At 42.7% G+C, this 16,946-nt stretch overlaps 1 long non-coding RNA gene across 1 annotated transcript; it reads right to left on the bottom strand.

The window, feature by feature from the left end:
* Positions 1-5,296: 5,296 nt before the first annotated feature.
* LOC122868761 lies at positions 5,297-15,846 on the bottom strand. Its single transcript, XR_006376170.1, has 8 exons — positions 15,637-15,846; positions 14,186-14,313; positions 12,813-14,064; positions 11,118-11,818; positions 9,700-10,970; positions 8,108-9,530; positions 7,695-7,804; positions 5,297-7,569 (listed from the first exon to the last, which is right to left on the bottom strand). It is a non-coding gene; the product is annotated as an uncharacterized LOC122868761 (long non-coding RNA).
* Between the last annotated feature and the right edge of the window lie 1,100 nt (positions 15,847-16,946).

The following is a 16,946-nucleotide window of genomic DNA, read 5'->3' as shown; positions in this document are numbered from 1 at the left end:
ATTGTGGTTTATGCTACATAAATAAAAGATACTTTTACAAAGACAATAGTGACACCAGTTGTTAGTGATTTTTATGGTCAATATATAATGTGTGACAAAGTGTTACTGTTGGCAGACAAATGTTAGTGTTCCTGAGTTGATCCTGAGATGCGTATGAAGTGTTTTTCAGAATCAGAAATACTTTATTGATCCCCGAGGGGAAAGTCTTTCGTTACAGCTGCTCACTGTCACATCAATGCACACTTGAGAATAGAAGGAATAGAAGTAGTGTTTGGTGCCATTAGTGCATTTTGGATGTGAGATGAACTGTTGTGCTGAGCTGCATGTCAGTAAAATGTTTTGGAAAAAGTGAACTCAGTATACAGAAATGTGACTTAGCAATTGTAAAAAAAAAAAAAACAAAAAAAAAACTGTAACTTGGCTTTTATCCCACATTTATTTATTACACATTTTTCAATACTTAGGTCACTTTTTCAAAACTCTTCACACAGTTCTCTAACCAACTTTCAGCTCGGCACAGCAGTTAACTTCACATTCAAAATGCACTAAAACTACCAAAACACTTCATTCTTGTCTGAAATCAACTCTCTTCCCTAACACTAGCAAAGGCTCATAAAACAATGACCTAAAAAACTCTAACAGGTAGCATTATACAATGTTTTCTTCTGTAAAACAAGGACAACTCTCTACTGTTTAGAATTCACTGCAATATATGTTACTGGAATGAATCAGACATAATGCAGTATGCTTCAATATATTTTGTGTCTTTTATTTGGCACTGAGTAATTCCAAAATACAATAACTTGTATACACACCATCCACTGATACATATACACATACAATAGGAATGCTAATCTACTTGGTTTTCTGCATTTGGCCACAGATTCTCATCCACATCACATCTTATGTCATCTAGGACAACACACCTGGGAAAGAATCTTCTGGCATGGCTGATTGTCATGCCAGAATATTGTCTCATTATTATAAATGTGGGCTGATTTCTGCTCACTGCATCCCTTTCCTCACCTGGCACAACCGAGGAACGCAAGGAGACGCTCAGTGTTGTACGGCCCAATTAGAGGTTTGTGTAACAGCAGTCCATCTGTGGATATTGCTGCAGTCATTGTGATGTTGGCACCACTCTGGCCCGGGACATCCACTGTGGCTCTCCTCCCAATCACATTCCTTCCTCGTCGCCGTGTTTTGGCCGAGTTGAAATACGCCTCATCCACAAAGATGAATATGTGGGGTGTTTGGCTCAATTCAATCTCCATGACTCTCTAAAATAAATCCACAAGGCAACATAAGAGTTAAGCTACAGTAGTATATATAATATACAGTACCTAAAAAAATTGTCTGTGTGTGTTTGGTTTTGTTCAAAAACAGTTCTGTACTTTATAGTCACCTTACCTGGACATATTGGTTCTTGAGTTGCTTGATTTGTTCAGAGTTCCTCTCAAAAGGCACAGTGCACAACTGCTTCAACCGGACCTGATGTTTTTTCAGGACTCTAGAAAAAGTGTTGTGCTTACACTGTGAATATTTGCAAATGTAACGTTGTCTGCCAACACTCTGTCTCCAATCTCAGTGAGTTTTATGCCATTGTTTCTGATGACCATATCGATGATTGCCGTTTCCTGCACGTCAGCGAACATCCTACCTCTCCCACCTGTGTGAGGTAACCGTTGGGTCCTAAGCAGAAATGCAAAAGCAATTCCACACAAGTGGGTTTGGAGGCTTTGCTCTATTTACTCAGTCAGATGCCTTTGCAGAATAAAACGTACCTGTTGGTTCGCTGGAAAACTCTAACAATAGACGCCACTGTTGAGCGTTGCAGATGTGGCTGCACTCTCAGACCGGCCTCTCTCATTGAGAGACCGTGATTTATTACATGATCAATTACAGTAGCTCTGATCTCATCTGAGACTACAGCTCTTGATCTTCCTCTTATTCTTCTTCCACCACACATACGTATTCCTCTCCCCCAGCCACTCTTCTTCCTCTTTCAGCCACTTCTGTGTCTCTGCCTGGGTCCACGTTTACATCACAATACAAAACTATTTCGAAGTTGTCTCCTTTTGTATAGATGGTAATGAAATTGAAAGAGTAACACCTGTGTAGGTGTTCAGCTGCAATGGGAATCAGCTGTGGTTGGACCAATTGTTTTTATAGTATTTCATTTTTAGATTCGAAATATATTTCATTACAATATTACTGTAGAAATGTAGCAAATTGCTGCTTTCTTCAGTTTTGTATTATGTTATTGTTTTGAACTTAAGTTTAACAGTTTTGAAAACTGTATGTAAGCATGTGCAAATTGGCCTGTAGGTACACAGAGTTTTAGCGGTTGTTGTGTCGAAGTGAGACAAGAATGAATGTAATTTGAAAGATGTCTTCACTGAATGCATTTTTGGCACAAAATGCATTCAGTGAAAAATGATCCACAGTTTAGCCCACATAGACTTCTGTTGTGATCACTGTGTGAAGAGTTTTGAAAAAGTGACCTAAGTACTGAGAAATGTGTCCTTGCGATTGTAAAAAAAACCTGTAATTTTGGTTTAATGCCCTTTTTGTACCCTTTCTCAATTTTATCCTATCAGCTTATTATGTGATTTTGTGTCAGAGGGCTCAAAGCATGCCATGACCCAATTATGCGTTGTTTGCAGTCTTGTAAATATTACATTTGTCTAACTGCTGGATTTTGGCTTTGCTTTTATTGTCCCGTGTACAGAGGGCGCCCATGCCAAAGAGAGTGAATAAATAAATGTTGAATGAATTTTTTTTCTTCTTCACCAAATTGCTAAATATTTTACATGCTTTTTGGGAAAATAAAATGTAAATGGTGACATTCTGTGAAGTGTCTTTTATCTGCACCCTCTGATCGATGCAAAGCCCTCACTCAGAGACGACACTCTTTGTCTTAAATTTGACTTTCCAGAAATTGTATTGTAAGAGAATTGATTGCACCCATGTTTGATACAAATATGACAACAGTACCCCCTGAGTGAAAAGGTTTAGGCCTTCCTTTATCCTTTACTCCTTCCCTCTTCATCCCCCTCTCCTCTTCCTCACATTTGTTTCCTCCTTACTGCCATCTGTCTCACTTCTTCGGTCCTCTCCTCTGTCCCACGATTGTCCCACATCCCCGGGTTGACAATGATGTCAATTTTATTTAATCTGCAGTTGGTGTGCCACTTTGTGGTAGCAACTTCCGGTTAAAGTATGGTGCCTTCGGGATACACACACACACGCACACACATACATTATGCTGGCATGTGTATGTATGTATGTACGTACATGCCTGTATGAATGCAGTACAGGTATAGCCTATATGTATGTGCAAGTAAAGTATTCAATTTTGGCCTAGGCGGCTTCTCATAGAATTCGATTATTGCACAGGTCGCTGAGAAAGGCTCCGGCTTTCTTCTGCTGCTAATGTAGCCAGTGGAACAGTCAGTGTAGGCTAAGCTCTGACCTGTCCACTGCTGAACGTTTGTAAAGTTGGAATGCACATAGAGACAGAAAACCCTTGTCTGCGCAGAGAGTGTGTAGTGTGTAGCTGTAATAGTAAAAGCCTTTGATTAAAAATCGTCTGGTCAAGTTTGGAGTTTTTCAAACGTCTTGCCACTGAATATAATTCGTGTTTTTGCAGAAACACCGAGACGTGCGTCACCAAGTGCTGTGGCCGACTGTGCTCTGACTTTTCATTGGTAATAAAACATCGGACACAGTATGTTTGCAAGACCAGTTCAAGAAATATGAATATTTTTGGTCTTCATCATTTTTATCATTATATAAACAAATTCATTTCATGGGGCCCTTTAAATGCTAATAATAATTTGAAAACACACTTTGTACAGTCTACTCCACTCTTATTTCAACAGTTCACAAATTCAGTCCACACACCTGTTGGCAACACTTTACAGTTACAGTCTTGCTTTTCATAAAACAGAAATAAAACACATTTAGGCAGTTCTTCACAAACGGAGCATCTGTACACTACATGCTTTCACTCAAACATGCTTTGTTCTAATGTCAAATAAAACACCAACGTGTCTTCAGCTGGACTATTTTTAAAGAAGTAGTTGAGTACAGAATAATGAGGCTGATACTTTCTTGATCCCCTTAAAGGAGTTCTGTTTTCTCTTTCCTCCCTGCAATAGAGAGGTCAAAGGTCAGGGAATTGTAAACTTAGTAAAAGTAAAAGTAAAAGTAAAGACAGAAATACACCTGAAATTATGTGCAATTAAAAGCTGCATCACACTAGTCTTTTTCTCATGAGCTAAATTAGCTCACTGCGCTGAAACTAAATATGGATAGAAAGTAACCTCTACATGATGACACTAAGAAAAGTTGTTGATATGAATATTTTCTCCACATGAACTCACAAGCATCAAAGGCCAGGTGACAGGGCTCCACCACTCCATCACAGACCTATTCCAGTGCTGTATCACAGTCCAACCACAAGGGGGCACTACAGGCTTTCTGACAGACACGGGCCTCAGTCAGTACTGTGAGACATTTACAAATATGAAAATAATAAGTAACCACCTGCTCATGCTGAAATCAGTTTCAGTATGCATCCATGGTTGATACACTACTTTCTCATAAGGCACCCTTAATACACGCTGTAATTAAAGACTAATGGTTAGTAAATCAATTACTTACATTATATTACACTTACATGTATCAGATGATATGTGCAAGTCGTGAATAAAAGGCCGTAAGATTATCACGCTTATAAATGTAAGTCATTAATAATGGTTCACACGTTTCTCACTTTCATCTGCAGTTCTAAATGTTAATAAATCATTTATAAAAGGCTCTTTTTTTGTAATTCAAGTTGTTTTATTAACTTTTCCAATACATAAAAGACATAATGCAAGACATGACAACATCTTACAGTAACAGAACAGAACAAACACAAATCTGCGGACATAGAAGTCACAAATACAAGTCGAATAAGACAGACCTATAAAGTGAGCTGTCGGGACATTTGTCATATGAGTAAAAGTTCAAATTAAAATTAAATGTATAAACAATAAATATGTTCTGTCTTGTAAAGTCTCACAACATTTGCAGTAGCGGAATTATTGTGCGCATAGAAGCGCACCATCCAGATCCACTGATGCATTTCTTCTGAAATGGTTTCGCTAACAGATTATTTCCAAAACGAATTGCGTGTGGGTGATGCATCAGAGCGCGTAGCTCTTTCGTGCCATCATCTCCACAACGCCACAGCACCCAGCACCTCCACTGACTCAGACTCGAAACCGTACACCACCCACAGGTTAAACTGTCACCGCAGTGTCCGCTGGAGCACAGCAGCAATACTTCTCTTCACATCATCCATAGTTTGGATGCCGAAGTCTGAGAAGTTTCGAACGACCGAGGTTGGAACGTGTGTATGACCGTGTTCATTCGGGATCCGGAGTTGCTCGACAATACGACGATCAAACTGCTGCACTTCATACCTTTAACTACACATTTTCGATCGGCTGACGCACTCCACCCATTCTCACTGTCAAGGGAGGCGCAATGGGAAGGGCTAATTTCTGACAGGTTCGGGAAACTGGAGAGCAGACCGCACGGATTCCGGACGGAACATATACGTACGATGCCTGATATGTTTCAGAGCGAAATATTAGATTTAAAATGCGCGTAAAAATACTAATTTTAATGCGAGTAAGACAGAGCCTGTAACAAGTTAGTCACTAAATATAATCCGTGTTTTTGCAGAAACTGCAGTGCTCATGTTCGGTTTGCTTCCCACAACTGTTTATTTGCAGTTTTCTCTCCTCTGACTTTATTAAATACTTGTAGTCCTCACAGAGCAGCAGGATCGAGACGCGCGTCACCAAGTGCTGTGCGCATTTTACACAGCAGCAGCAGCAGCAGCAGCAGCTACGTTCACGCACGGCTCACAGAAGGCTTCCACCAGTCGACGACGAGCTGAGATCACCGTACGGTTCGAGTCTCTGTGCTGTCTGCTTCTGTCTGGTTTCCTGAAGCTGTCGCTGCGCGAATGAACACGCCCACTCCTCCTCAGAGGATGGGCTGCACTGCCGCTCTCTCTACACGAATGAATGGATTCGGCAGAATGAAGTTTTAGAGTTCAGTTGACGATCCACAAAGTATGGCAGTGAAAACACAACACCATGTCAGACCAGCCACTTTCTTCATGAGTCCTTCCTGATTAACTCTGAACCAGCTGCTGAGCGGCACAAAACTACCAACGACTGAATACTTAGGTTCATCATGAGTTACTCTTTTTGTGCCCCGTCATGTAAACAGGGAAAAACACATTTTGCTGTCTATGCGACTTACGATGTTTTCACATGTTCGGAATCAGTTTTCAGATTTCATGTTTAACTGGTGTGTAGTAATACCTGTGTATGCGTCTGTAGTGTGTATCCACTGTGTAACTGACCACCAGGCAGCTACTGTGTTCTTCCATATATCCTCATCTGGGTTTGAATTCAGCTGTCTTTCCCAGATTTGTCCTAATCTTCACAGTTACCATGTCAAGTGTCTGCCAGACTTTTATAACAGACTTCTACTCGTGTAGAATTGTGAACGCAGGACTTCTACATGTAACAGAGTTGTTTTACATTGCGCTATTGCTACTTTTACTTAAGCAAAGGACGCGAGTACTTCTTCCAGCACTGCCCGTCAGTGTGTGCAGTGTGCACGTGTTGTATTAGAGAGCGGGCTTCTCAAAGTTTGCTAGACTTTGAGACTTGAGGATCAGAAAGGCAGCAATATGCTTGTTCAGTTCTCCACGCTAGAAACCGTCTGTGGCGCATTAAAGAGAAGCAGACTTTGGCCTCCGTGCGGAAACTGACAGAGGAGCCAGTGGCGCACCGGACCCTGCTCAGGGTGGTCCTGGGTCTAAACGCACAGCACACTGCCCGCTGCCCCGCAGCACACGGGAAGAAGTGCTGCATTTTCTTCATGTGAGCAGGCCTGTTTAAGGACAGCGAAGTGTTATATCCCTCAGTGGTTCGTCGCTCTCACGTCGTTTTGTGTATTCAGTAATGTATGTAGTTGATCACCAACAGAAAGATGCCCGTGGTCCGTGCGTAAAACCAGCGGGAACACTTGGGCGTCACAAAGCTGTCAGAAACATGCAGTGGAGTAAAAAGTACAATGTTGCCTGTGATATGTAGTGGAGTTGAAGTATGAAGTTGCAGAAAATGGAAATACTCAAGTAAAGTGCAAGGACCTCAGTTTTGTACTTCAGTAGGCCTACTTGAGTAAATGTACTTAGCTGCATTCTTTATTTATCCCCTTAAAGGAGTTCTGTTTTCTCTTTCCTCCCTGCAATAGAGAGGTCAAAGGTCAGGGAATTGTTGGGCTGGGCTTAACGCTGGGTTTTGAGGTAAAGGGCTGACGTGTAGGGGCACTCTCAGTTTGGGAGAGGAGCAGAGGTTGATGGTTAAAGTGGAGGATGAGGAGGATGAAGAAGATGAAGAAGAAGCAGATGAGGATTCAGTGCTGCTGTTCAAGGTGAAGACACTGGAAATGGTCACATCCACAGTACCTTGACTTAGCTCTGGATATATTTTCCTGGAGGAGGAAGGGATAACATAACATAATTAATTCAAACTAGTCTTGAGAATTTATAAAATACGTTAAAAACTTATTTAGTTTGTTCAAGTCCATTAAAAAAAACTCACGAATGTGTGACTTACCTCAGTTTCTTCATGGTGTTCTACGAGCTCTTTGGGGGACATGCCATGCAGGTTACACAGGTTGGAATTCACCATGATTGGTACCTGACCCAGGGACTGTCTGATGATGCCTGTGGGAACACCATTGATTGACCAGCTGATGTTTTCCTGAGATGATGCAAAGCGAAACCAATTGAAGGACTGAAAAAGTGTTATTATGTCTCACAAGGAGTTTAGAGCCTCCATTGGCCATTCTTTTAGTTAAGCACTTACTTTTTTGCATATTACTGATTGGTTGTGGTCGTCAATTTACACGAGCAACATTAAAAGTCAGATCATCTGTAACTTCAAAAAATAATTTTGAATGTTTGGGAAAAATAAAGCAACCTGGTGGCGGTCATGAATATTGCAACCATGTAACCGTTTATACATACTGATTAAATTGGGGCTGCAGCTTGTGTGTGTTCGGATCCCGAAGACTCTAGGTGGGATTTGGTGTTGCATCTGGTTGTCATCTGTTTGAAGCTTTCAGAAAGAGACAAATGGTGACTGCCAAAGGCTGTAGAAAAAGAATGGCGCTGCATTTGAGTGTCAGAGAGTGGAGCTGCAGGTGTCTGTCAGAATCTGCAGGTGGAGTGTGGGGCTGGAACTGGTTGACAGTGGCTGAAGGCAGTGGCAGGGGATGCAGCTGGCTACCAGAAGCAGCAGGTGAAGGCTGAGACCACAGCTGACTGCTGTAGTGGATGCTGTAGGTGGATGTGGAGGCTAAGGCAGAAGCTGCAGGTGGAGATTGATGCTGCAGCTTACTGCTAGTAGATGAAGGAGAGTAAAAGAACAGCTGTATGCCAAAAACTGCAGGTGGAGGCTAGGGGTTGCAGGTTACTGGTGAAGGCTGCAGGCAGTGGCTGGAGGAGCCGATGGTTACTGTGGGCTGGAGGAAGAGGTTGGATCTGTCGGTGGTTGGAAGAAGTTATAGGTGGCAGAGGTTTTAGGTGGAGCGAGGACCTTCAACTGGCTAGCAGAGGATGTAGATGGAGGGATGGACTTCAGCTGTTTGCAGGTGGGCGCGGTGGCTGCATGTTGCTGGCAGAGGTATGAGGTGGGGGTACAGACCTAAGCTTTCTGCTAGAATATGCAGGTGGAGGAGAAGGTGCAGGTTGCTGGCAGAGGCTGTAGGTGGAGCTTCGGGCTGCAGCTGTCCGCAAGAATATATAGATGAAGATAGCAGTGCAGGTTGTTGGCAAAGGATGGAGGTGGAGGTTTGCACTTCAGAATCTGCAGGTGGATGAGGCGGTGTAGGTTGCTAGCAGAAACTGTAGGTGGAGGTTCGGACCTCAGCTATCTGCCAGAATCTGCAGGTGGAAGAAGCTGCAGGTTTCTGGCAGAAGCTGCAGGCAGAAGGTGGAAGCGCCTGTAGGCAGACAAATCGGTTGCAGCTACTGTATCTGCAAGAATCCACAGGTGGAAGAGGAGGTGTAGGTTGTTGGCAGCAGCTGTAGGTGGAGGTTCAGGCCTCAGCTGTCTGCAAGAATCTGCAGGTGGAGGAAGCATCATTGCTTGCGGAGGCTGAAGGTGGAGGTTTGGGCTGCAGCTGTCTGCCTGGATCTGCAGGTGGAGGAAAAGGTGCAGGTTGCTGGCAGAGGCTGAAGGTGGATGTTGGTAGAATTACAAGTGGACCAAGGTGTATAGGTGGAGCTTGGGGCTGCATGTGGATGTTATAGGCTGCAGATTGTGGCCTGAATAGGTTGAAGGTGGAGTGTGTGTTCACAACAGTCTGCTGTCTGCAGGTGGAGGAAGCTTCAGGATGCTGGCAGAGGCTGTAGGTGGAGGTTCCAGCCCTTTGCTGTCTGCCAGAATCTGCAGGTGGAGGAATCAGAAAATCAGAATCAGAAATACTTTATTGATCCCCGAGGGGAAGCTCTTTTGTTACAGCTGCTCACTATCACGTCAGTGCACACAGGGATAGAAGTTCTAAGCAAAGAAGAGGTGCAGGTTGCTGGAAGAGCCTGTAGGTGGAGGTTCAGACCTCAGCTGTCTGCCAGAATCTGCAGGTGGAAGAAGCTTCAGGATGCTGGCAGAGGCTGTAGGTGGAGGCTCAGGCCGATGTCTGCCAGAATCTGAAGGTGGAGGAAGATACAGGACGCTGGCAGATGCTGCAGGTAGAGGTTCCAGCCCTTTGCTGTCTGCCAGAATCTGAAGGTGGAGGAAGATACAGGATGCTGGCAGAGGCTATAGGTGGAGGTTGAGGCCTCAGCTGTCTGCCAGGAACTGGAGTTGGAGGAAGCTACAGGTTTGTTGCAGTGGCTGTAGGTGGAGCTTTGGGCTGCAGCTGTCTGCACGAATGTGCAGGTGGATGAGGCAGTGTAGGTTGCTGGCAGAGACTGTAGGTGGAGGTTCAGATCTCAGCTATCTGACAGAATCTGCAGGTGGAAGAAGCTGCAGGATGCTGGCAGAGGCTGAAGGTGGAGGTTTGGGCTGCAGCTGTAAGCGGAGGAATTGGTTGCAGCTTTCTGCAAGAATCCACATGTGGAGGAAGCTGCAGGACTCTGGCAGGTGTTGCAGGTGGATGTTCCAGCCCTTTCCTGTCTGCAAGAATCTGCAGGTGGAGGAAACTGCAGGTTGCTGGCAGAGGCTGAAGATGGAGGTTGGTAGAATTACAAGTGGACCAGGGTGTATAGGTGGAGCTTGGGGCTGCATCTTGATAGATTGTGGCCTGAATAGGTTGAAGGTGGAGTGTGTGTTCACAACTGTCTGCTGTCTGCAGGTGGAAGCTAGAGCAGCAGATGGCGGATGTACTACGAATGCAGAGTTTAGATGTGGACGTGGATGGAGGAGACTGTAGGTGGAGGCTGTTTGTGTCCTGCAGATGATTCAGGTGGTGGTTGAGGCCGAGGCTGGATTAAAGAGTTTACTGACAGAGGCTGCATTCACTGACGTGGGAAAACCCAGTTCTGTTTAACCATGTGATGCTTTGAGTTGAGTGAATTATTACGATGACTTAAAACTACTATAATATTTACAGGTGTATTTGATCTTATCCAACTATTATCACGTGTTTCATTGTTTGGAGTGCAGATGCTGCCTCCATGTTAGTTGGAGTTCTTAGCTCTTTTGTTCGGTGGCTGGCCAGGACTTGGTTCTCCCAAAGAACCAACCCCGTAGGATACATCCACGTGCACAAGTCCGTCCTCATTGACTGATGACGTCATTGTGGGACGATCCAGTCTTTCCCACAGCTTCTGCTTGATACGTCGTCCCAGCTCTAAAGTGTACGGACGAAGCCGGCCACTCTTGTATCTACGAGGAGTGGAAGGGAGCAGAAATGAAATAATAATGTCATTAAAAAGCTTCGATATTGAACGACCGAGTGATAGATTTTGAAGTGATTTGACAAATGTGGTAATGATCTGATTGAAAGCGCCGTGATTGTTGACACAAACGTACCTCAGCATATCATCTACCACTTCATGGTAGATTTTCTGGTACTCTTCCACTGAGCGGTTGTGTATTGTCAGAGGGCCATCGTGGTTTACATCAGCTGGCTAGTAGCGCTGGAGGGCCGGGGGCTGGGGGGCCGGGGGCTGGGGGGCACGTTGGAGACCACAGACAGGTCAGCAGGTGGGATGGCGGACAGAGGCCTCTGGACCAAACTCATCTTCCCTGGATGTTCAGCAGAAGGTTTTGGAGGACGGGGCACGGAGCTCCGCTTCCTCTTCTGGGGAAGGTTGGCGGTAGCGGCAGAGTGCTGGGGCCTCGGGGTTGAATTCAGCACCTGGGGAAGGTCAGCAGCACACGAGAGGCTGTCAGGCTCTGGCTGACTTCGTACTTATTAACAGCATACTTTTACAATCTGACAGGAGAAACATCTGCATACAGAGGACTACTTTACACCTGGATGCAAGACGAATTTCACTTCAAGGACAATAAAAGTGAACTAGATTTATTTTCTACACAGAACTGTTGAGCAGTGAATGAGTGAAGCGTTTGGCCTGTTCTTTAATGTTTCAATCCAGATGTCTAACCTGCTCCTTCCTGCAGCACGGACACTTGCTGCAGGCTCCAGGCTTCCCTGCTCCGTCTGCCTGGCGTGCAGAGATTCTCCTCCTCCAGTATTCATGGTCTCTCAGGTGGATGGGCACATCACACTGCAACACACACACACACACACACACACACACACACACACACACTCGTTAGAATGAGGCTCTACATGTACGGTAAAAGCAACAAGTGGCATTAAATAAAGTGGATTTCATTTCACCATTTGCTGCAAAAAAATCGATCTTTCCCCTACAAAATGAAATTACTTTTCAGGCGTTATATTAAACTTTTCAACTCATGGAGCTGTTGTTTGCTAAAATGTCCCCAAACAAGGTAGAATTATTCAGCGAGGGGCCCCAGGGCAAAAACGACTTGCTGGGCCCCTGTTAAGTCCTGTACCTTACACTCTCTGTGCAGTGTGTACAGTTTTTCTGTGCTGGAATACTACGTGTCCCAGATTTAATGTCTTAAAAGTAGATTTTGACACAGGGCCTCAAAGTCAGGTAATGAAGAGGGGCCCACCATAAGGCCCTTATCATGTCAGTTGGTATAGTGCTTTAGTGCGGCATATTCCCAAATACATTTCCAATTAAATAACTGTAAACCAGTATTTCACCATATTATGTATAAAAATGTCACCTAACTGCTGGGAATTACACACAAAGTTTAAGTACTTCAAAGTTGTACTTAATGGCTTCACTTAAATTCACAATATCACTGTGTATCGCAGATGGGAGCTGGCTGATATCAATGCTGATTTAAATTATTGTATTGGATATTTTGAAAGATGATATAATTATCCATAAAACCTCGACTTCAACTATTTCATGCGCATTTCGGCCATTTATTTTCTTCATGAAGAAATTAATGGAGCAGTAAACTAATGACCTACAATACGCGCATGCCTCGGATTGAACAGGTGCTTCTTTTTCCTACACTTTATTAATCCTCTGTACCATGGTCACATGGGGGCAGAGTGGGGGCAGAGTTCACGGCAGAGCCGATGATCAGTGTATCAGTGAGCTTTGAGGCTACTGAAGGTCTGGACGGTAAAATACATAGAAAACACCACAGACTTTCAAAGTGATCAAATCTCACATTTTCCATGATGGAAGTCTGCTGTGTCGCTTTCGTCAGTCTCAGTGAGGCTTTAGTTCCTGTCGGGATGGAAGGAGTCCTCAGTAGAAGCGGTAACTTGGAAGAAATCGTCGAGTGAAACTTGTGAACACTTCTTGACCATTAGAGGTTTTGTTTGTTTTTGAATGATGATCATATATAAATGATGCACCTGGAGACAAAACATAGCAACCATGGAATCCTCGGGGTCCATTTTGTACACCTCTGTTTTTGCAGCCACATCTCACCTCTGTGATTTCAAATTCCATCCAGTCAGACTGCAAAAGACCTGAGATCAGCTGCAAATCTGACTGTGAAGAGCTGTCCAGCTGACTGCGTCCTCTGTCTTAGTGTCTGCTACAAGTTTGGTTTCAGTCTTTGTATGAACAGCTCCTTATGGGGGTATATGTATATAGGTTTTGTTTAACCAAAAAAAAAAAAATTCTTTACCAAAATACAACACAAATGTCAGTAATATATTATTGTTATTTATTTAATTTATTGGCAGTGATGAGATAAAGACCTGTGTCAGTATGCGGTGACTTCCTTGTTGCCACCGACTGTGCTCTGACTTTTCATTGGTAATAAAACATCAGACACAGTATGTTTACAAGACCGGTGTAAGAAATATGAATATTTTTGGTCTTCATCATTTTTATCAGTATATATTCAAATATGTTGCTTATCGGGTCAAGTCAGTTTCATTTCATGGGGCCTTTCAATGCTAATAATAATTTGAAAACACACTTTGTACAGTCTACTCCACTTTATTTCAACAGTTCACAAATTCATTTCACACACCTGTTGACAACACTTTACAGTTACAGTCTTGCTTTTCATAAAACAGAAATAAAACACATTTAGGCAGTTCTTCACAAACGGAGCATCTGTACACTACATGCTTTGTTCTAATGTCAAATAAAACATATTTTTTTAAAATTACTTTATTGATCCCCTTAGAGGAGTTCTGTTTTCTCTTTCCTCCCTGCAATAGAGAGGTCAAAGGTCAGGGAATTGTTAAGGGTGGGCTTGAACCTGGGTTTTGACTGAAAGGACCCAGTGTAGAGGGGATCTCAGTTTGGGAGAGGAGCAGAGGTTGATGGTTAAAGTGGAGGATGAGGAGGATGAAGAAGGTGAAGAAGAAGCAGATGAGGATTCAGTGCTGCTGTTCAAGATGAAGACACTGGAAATGGTCACATCTACAGTGCCTTAACTTAGCTCTGGATAGAGTTTCCTGGAGAAGGAAGGGATAACATAAGCATTTATTTGCCCTCAAACTAGGCTTGACAATTTTTACAATAAAAAGTTATTTAGTTTTTTAAAATCCACAATAAAATTAGGAATGTGTGACTTACCTCAGCTTCTTCGTGGTGTTCTATGAGCTCTTAGGTAACAGGTTGGACTGCACCATGATTGGTACCTGACCCAGGGACTGTCTGATGATGCCTTTAGGAACGTCATTGATCCACCAGCTGATGTTTGCCTGAGATTATACAAAACGAAACCAAATAAAAGGACTTTAAACGTGTTATTATGCCTCTCACATGCAGTTTAGATCCTTCTCTGGCCACTCTTTTAGTTTAGCACTTAATTATTTGCACTTTACTGATTGGTTGTGGCCGTCAGTTTACATGAGCAACATTAAAAGTCAGGTCATCAGTAAACTCAAAATTAATTTCGCAGAGTAGAGTTCAGGAGAACAGAGATCAAAATATTCACCACACTAAATATTCATATACATGCAGCACCCCAATTATGCTCTCCAGGGCAGATAAAAGTAGAACTGATCATTCAAAACTTTGGCTGGACAGTATCGTCTTTTCTCACTGGTCTCCATTCTATTTGAAGTCATGTCAATGATGATCGCTTTCACAAAAAATCAAACAAAGCAACCCAGTCTGTAAATCTGACTACTGTCTTGTTCTTTGTTGCCACACAAACTTTCCCAAACTTTACTCCACAACAGAAAAATTCTCATAGTTTCACTAAAAGGTTTTAAGGTTTTGTCTGAGTCTATTAGAGCATGTTTATTTTTTTTTCTTGTCCTCAGTGCAAAACCCAAATGTGCCAGTAGGTGGTAGGAACTCCATTCTTATTCAGTGAATTATCCTTCCAGAGATTCCCAACACTGAATACAAACAGTATTTTACTGTGTATTTTATATGGTTTACTCTGGTTTTGATATGTCTATTGCTACCCAGTACTTAATAAAAAATTAAATGATAAAAATGAGCCTAAAAGAATGAAGTCCAATTATGAATAACTAAATAAACAAAGTGTTTTGAGACCAACAGTTACTTTCTGTGGTATTCACCTCTCCCGGTTAAAGCCCCATAAATGAACCGAAACTATGACACTTTTACTGTCTGAAAGCATTTCTATATGTTAATGGGAGTAAACATACTGAATATTAGTATAAGAAAATTCAACACTTTCTTAATTAAAGTGTTGTCTGAGCGTGAAGAGAGAGGTTGTAGAGGTTAGGTCTGGTTAGGGGGAGCAGAAGCAGGCTGTATGCACTACAGCAAAATGTTTGATTTAACTTAAAGGTCTTTTAATAAAGTTTACAAAAGGGCTATACACACAGAAAACGCCTAATAATAATAATAATAATATTAAAAACACATTCATATTAAATGAATGCCAGTAAGCACTGATGTGGTGATTTAAAGGTCAAAAGCGTAGAAGAAGAATCAGTGGAGAATCAGTGCCAAGTCCAAAGGTTCAGGTGACACAACACCATGGCAAAGGTTGCCAAGAGCGCTCCACACAGCCACGGAAACCACGATGTGTGTTTGTGTATTACCTGTGACCGATGATACTGCTCAGTGGGATTATTGCACATCCCGGGGCCCAAGCAGGGGCTGCTACACAGTTTATGGAGTGAATAATGCAATGATAATGAAAAAAAGTTGTTTCCATAGTCGGGCCTTTGCTCAGTCCCACTGTTATCCCTGGTTGTGGCTGGAGACGGTCTACTTCTGATGGCCAGAGACTCAACAGGAGGAACGATAACGTTATCTTGTTTGTGGTGCGAAGAAGAAAACAAAAAACAGGCATATAAGTTACAATGTGTAACACATAAATGTTGGTATGTAGCCTACCAGCTCTTCAGCTTGGAGCTGTAGCAGTTTGGCTAACCTTGACATGTAGGCCTAATGCTATAGGATGGGAGCATATGCCACCGATACTACTAAATATATGTAAAATCAAATATTAGCTGAGGATATTAAGCTTAATGTAACAATTTGAAATGATGGCACTTCAACTTTAGTAAAAGTGAAGACAGAAATACACCTGAAATTATGAGCAATTAAAAGCTGCATCACACTAGTCTTTTTCTCATGAGCTAAATTAGCTCACTGCGCTGAAACTAAATATGGATAGAAAGTAACCTCTACATGATGACACTAAGAAAAGTTGTTGATATGAATATTTTCTCCACATGAACTCACAAGCTTCAAAGGCCAGGTGACAGGGCTCCACCACTCCATCACAGACCTATTCCAGTGCTGTATCACAGTCCAACCACAAGGGGGCACTACAGGCTTTCTGACAGACACGCGCCTCAGTCAGTACTGTGGGACATTTACAAATATGAAAATAATAAGTAACCAAGTATATCTACTTAAGTATTGTACTTTTACTATTATATCAGTCGCAGGGGGCATTTTTTTTTCCAGGAACAAGTACTTTTACTTTCGATACTTTAAGTTGCCTATTTTGCTGAGAATACTTTTGTACTTTTACTGAAGTAAACTTTTGAATGCAAGACTTTTACTTGTGATGGAGTATTTTCATATAGTTGTATTGGTAATTTTACTACATAAAAGATCTGAGTACTTCTTCCACCACTGAAATAGTTCCCCTTGTGACTGCACTGTGCACTGGTGTGTGAACAAACCGTAATGTATTGGAAATGGGATCAGAGGTGTGCAGTAGGGTTAGAGTAGTGGCTATGGCTAATCAGAGCATGGCCCTGCTGGAATAGTGTACTGTGCACATGCTGATGTTGCTGAACATCTGCATGTAATCTGTTGGCTGAGCATCAACAGGGGACAATTTTAATTAAAGAGCTCCGCCTTACTTTTGTCTTTGTTAGTGGGAAACTTTGCC

This window comes from Siniperca chuatsi, linkage group LG21, assembly GCF_020085105.1.
Source record: "Siniperca chuatsi isolate FFG_IHB_CAS linkage group LG21, ASM2008510v1, whole genome shotgun sequence".
NCBI classification, from domain to species: Eukaryota; Metazoa; Chordata; class Actinopteri; order Centrarchiformes; family Sinipercidae; genus Siniperca; species Siniperca chuatsi.
Note: the sequence above shows the minus strand (reverse complement) of the source record. Positions and strands in the feature narration are given on the sequence as shown.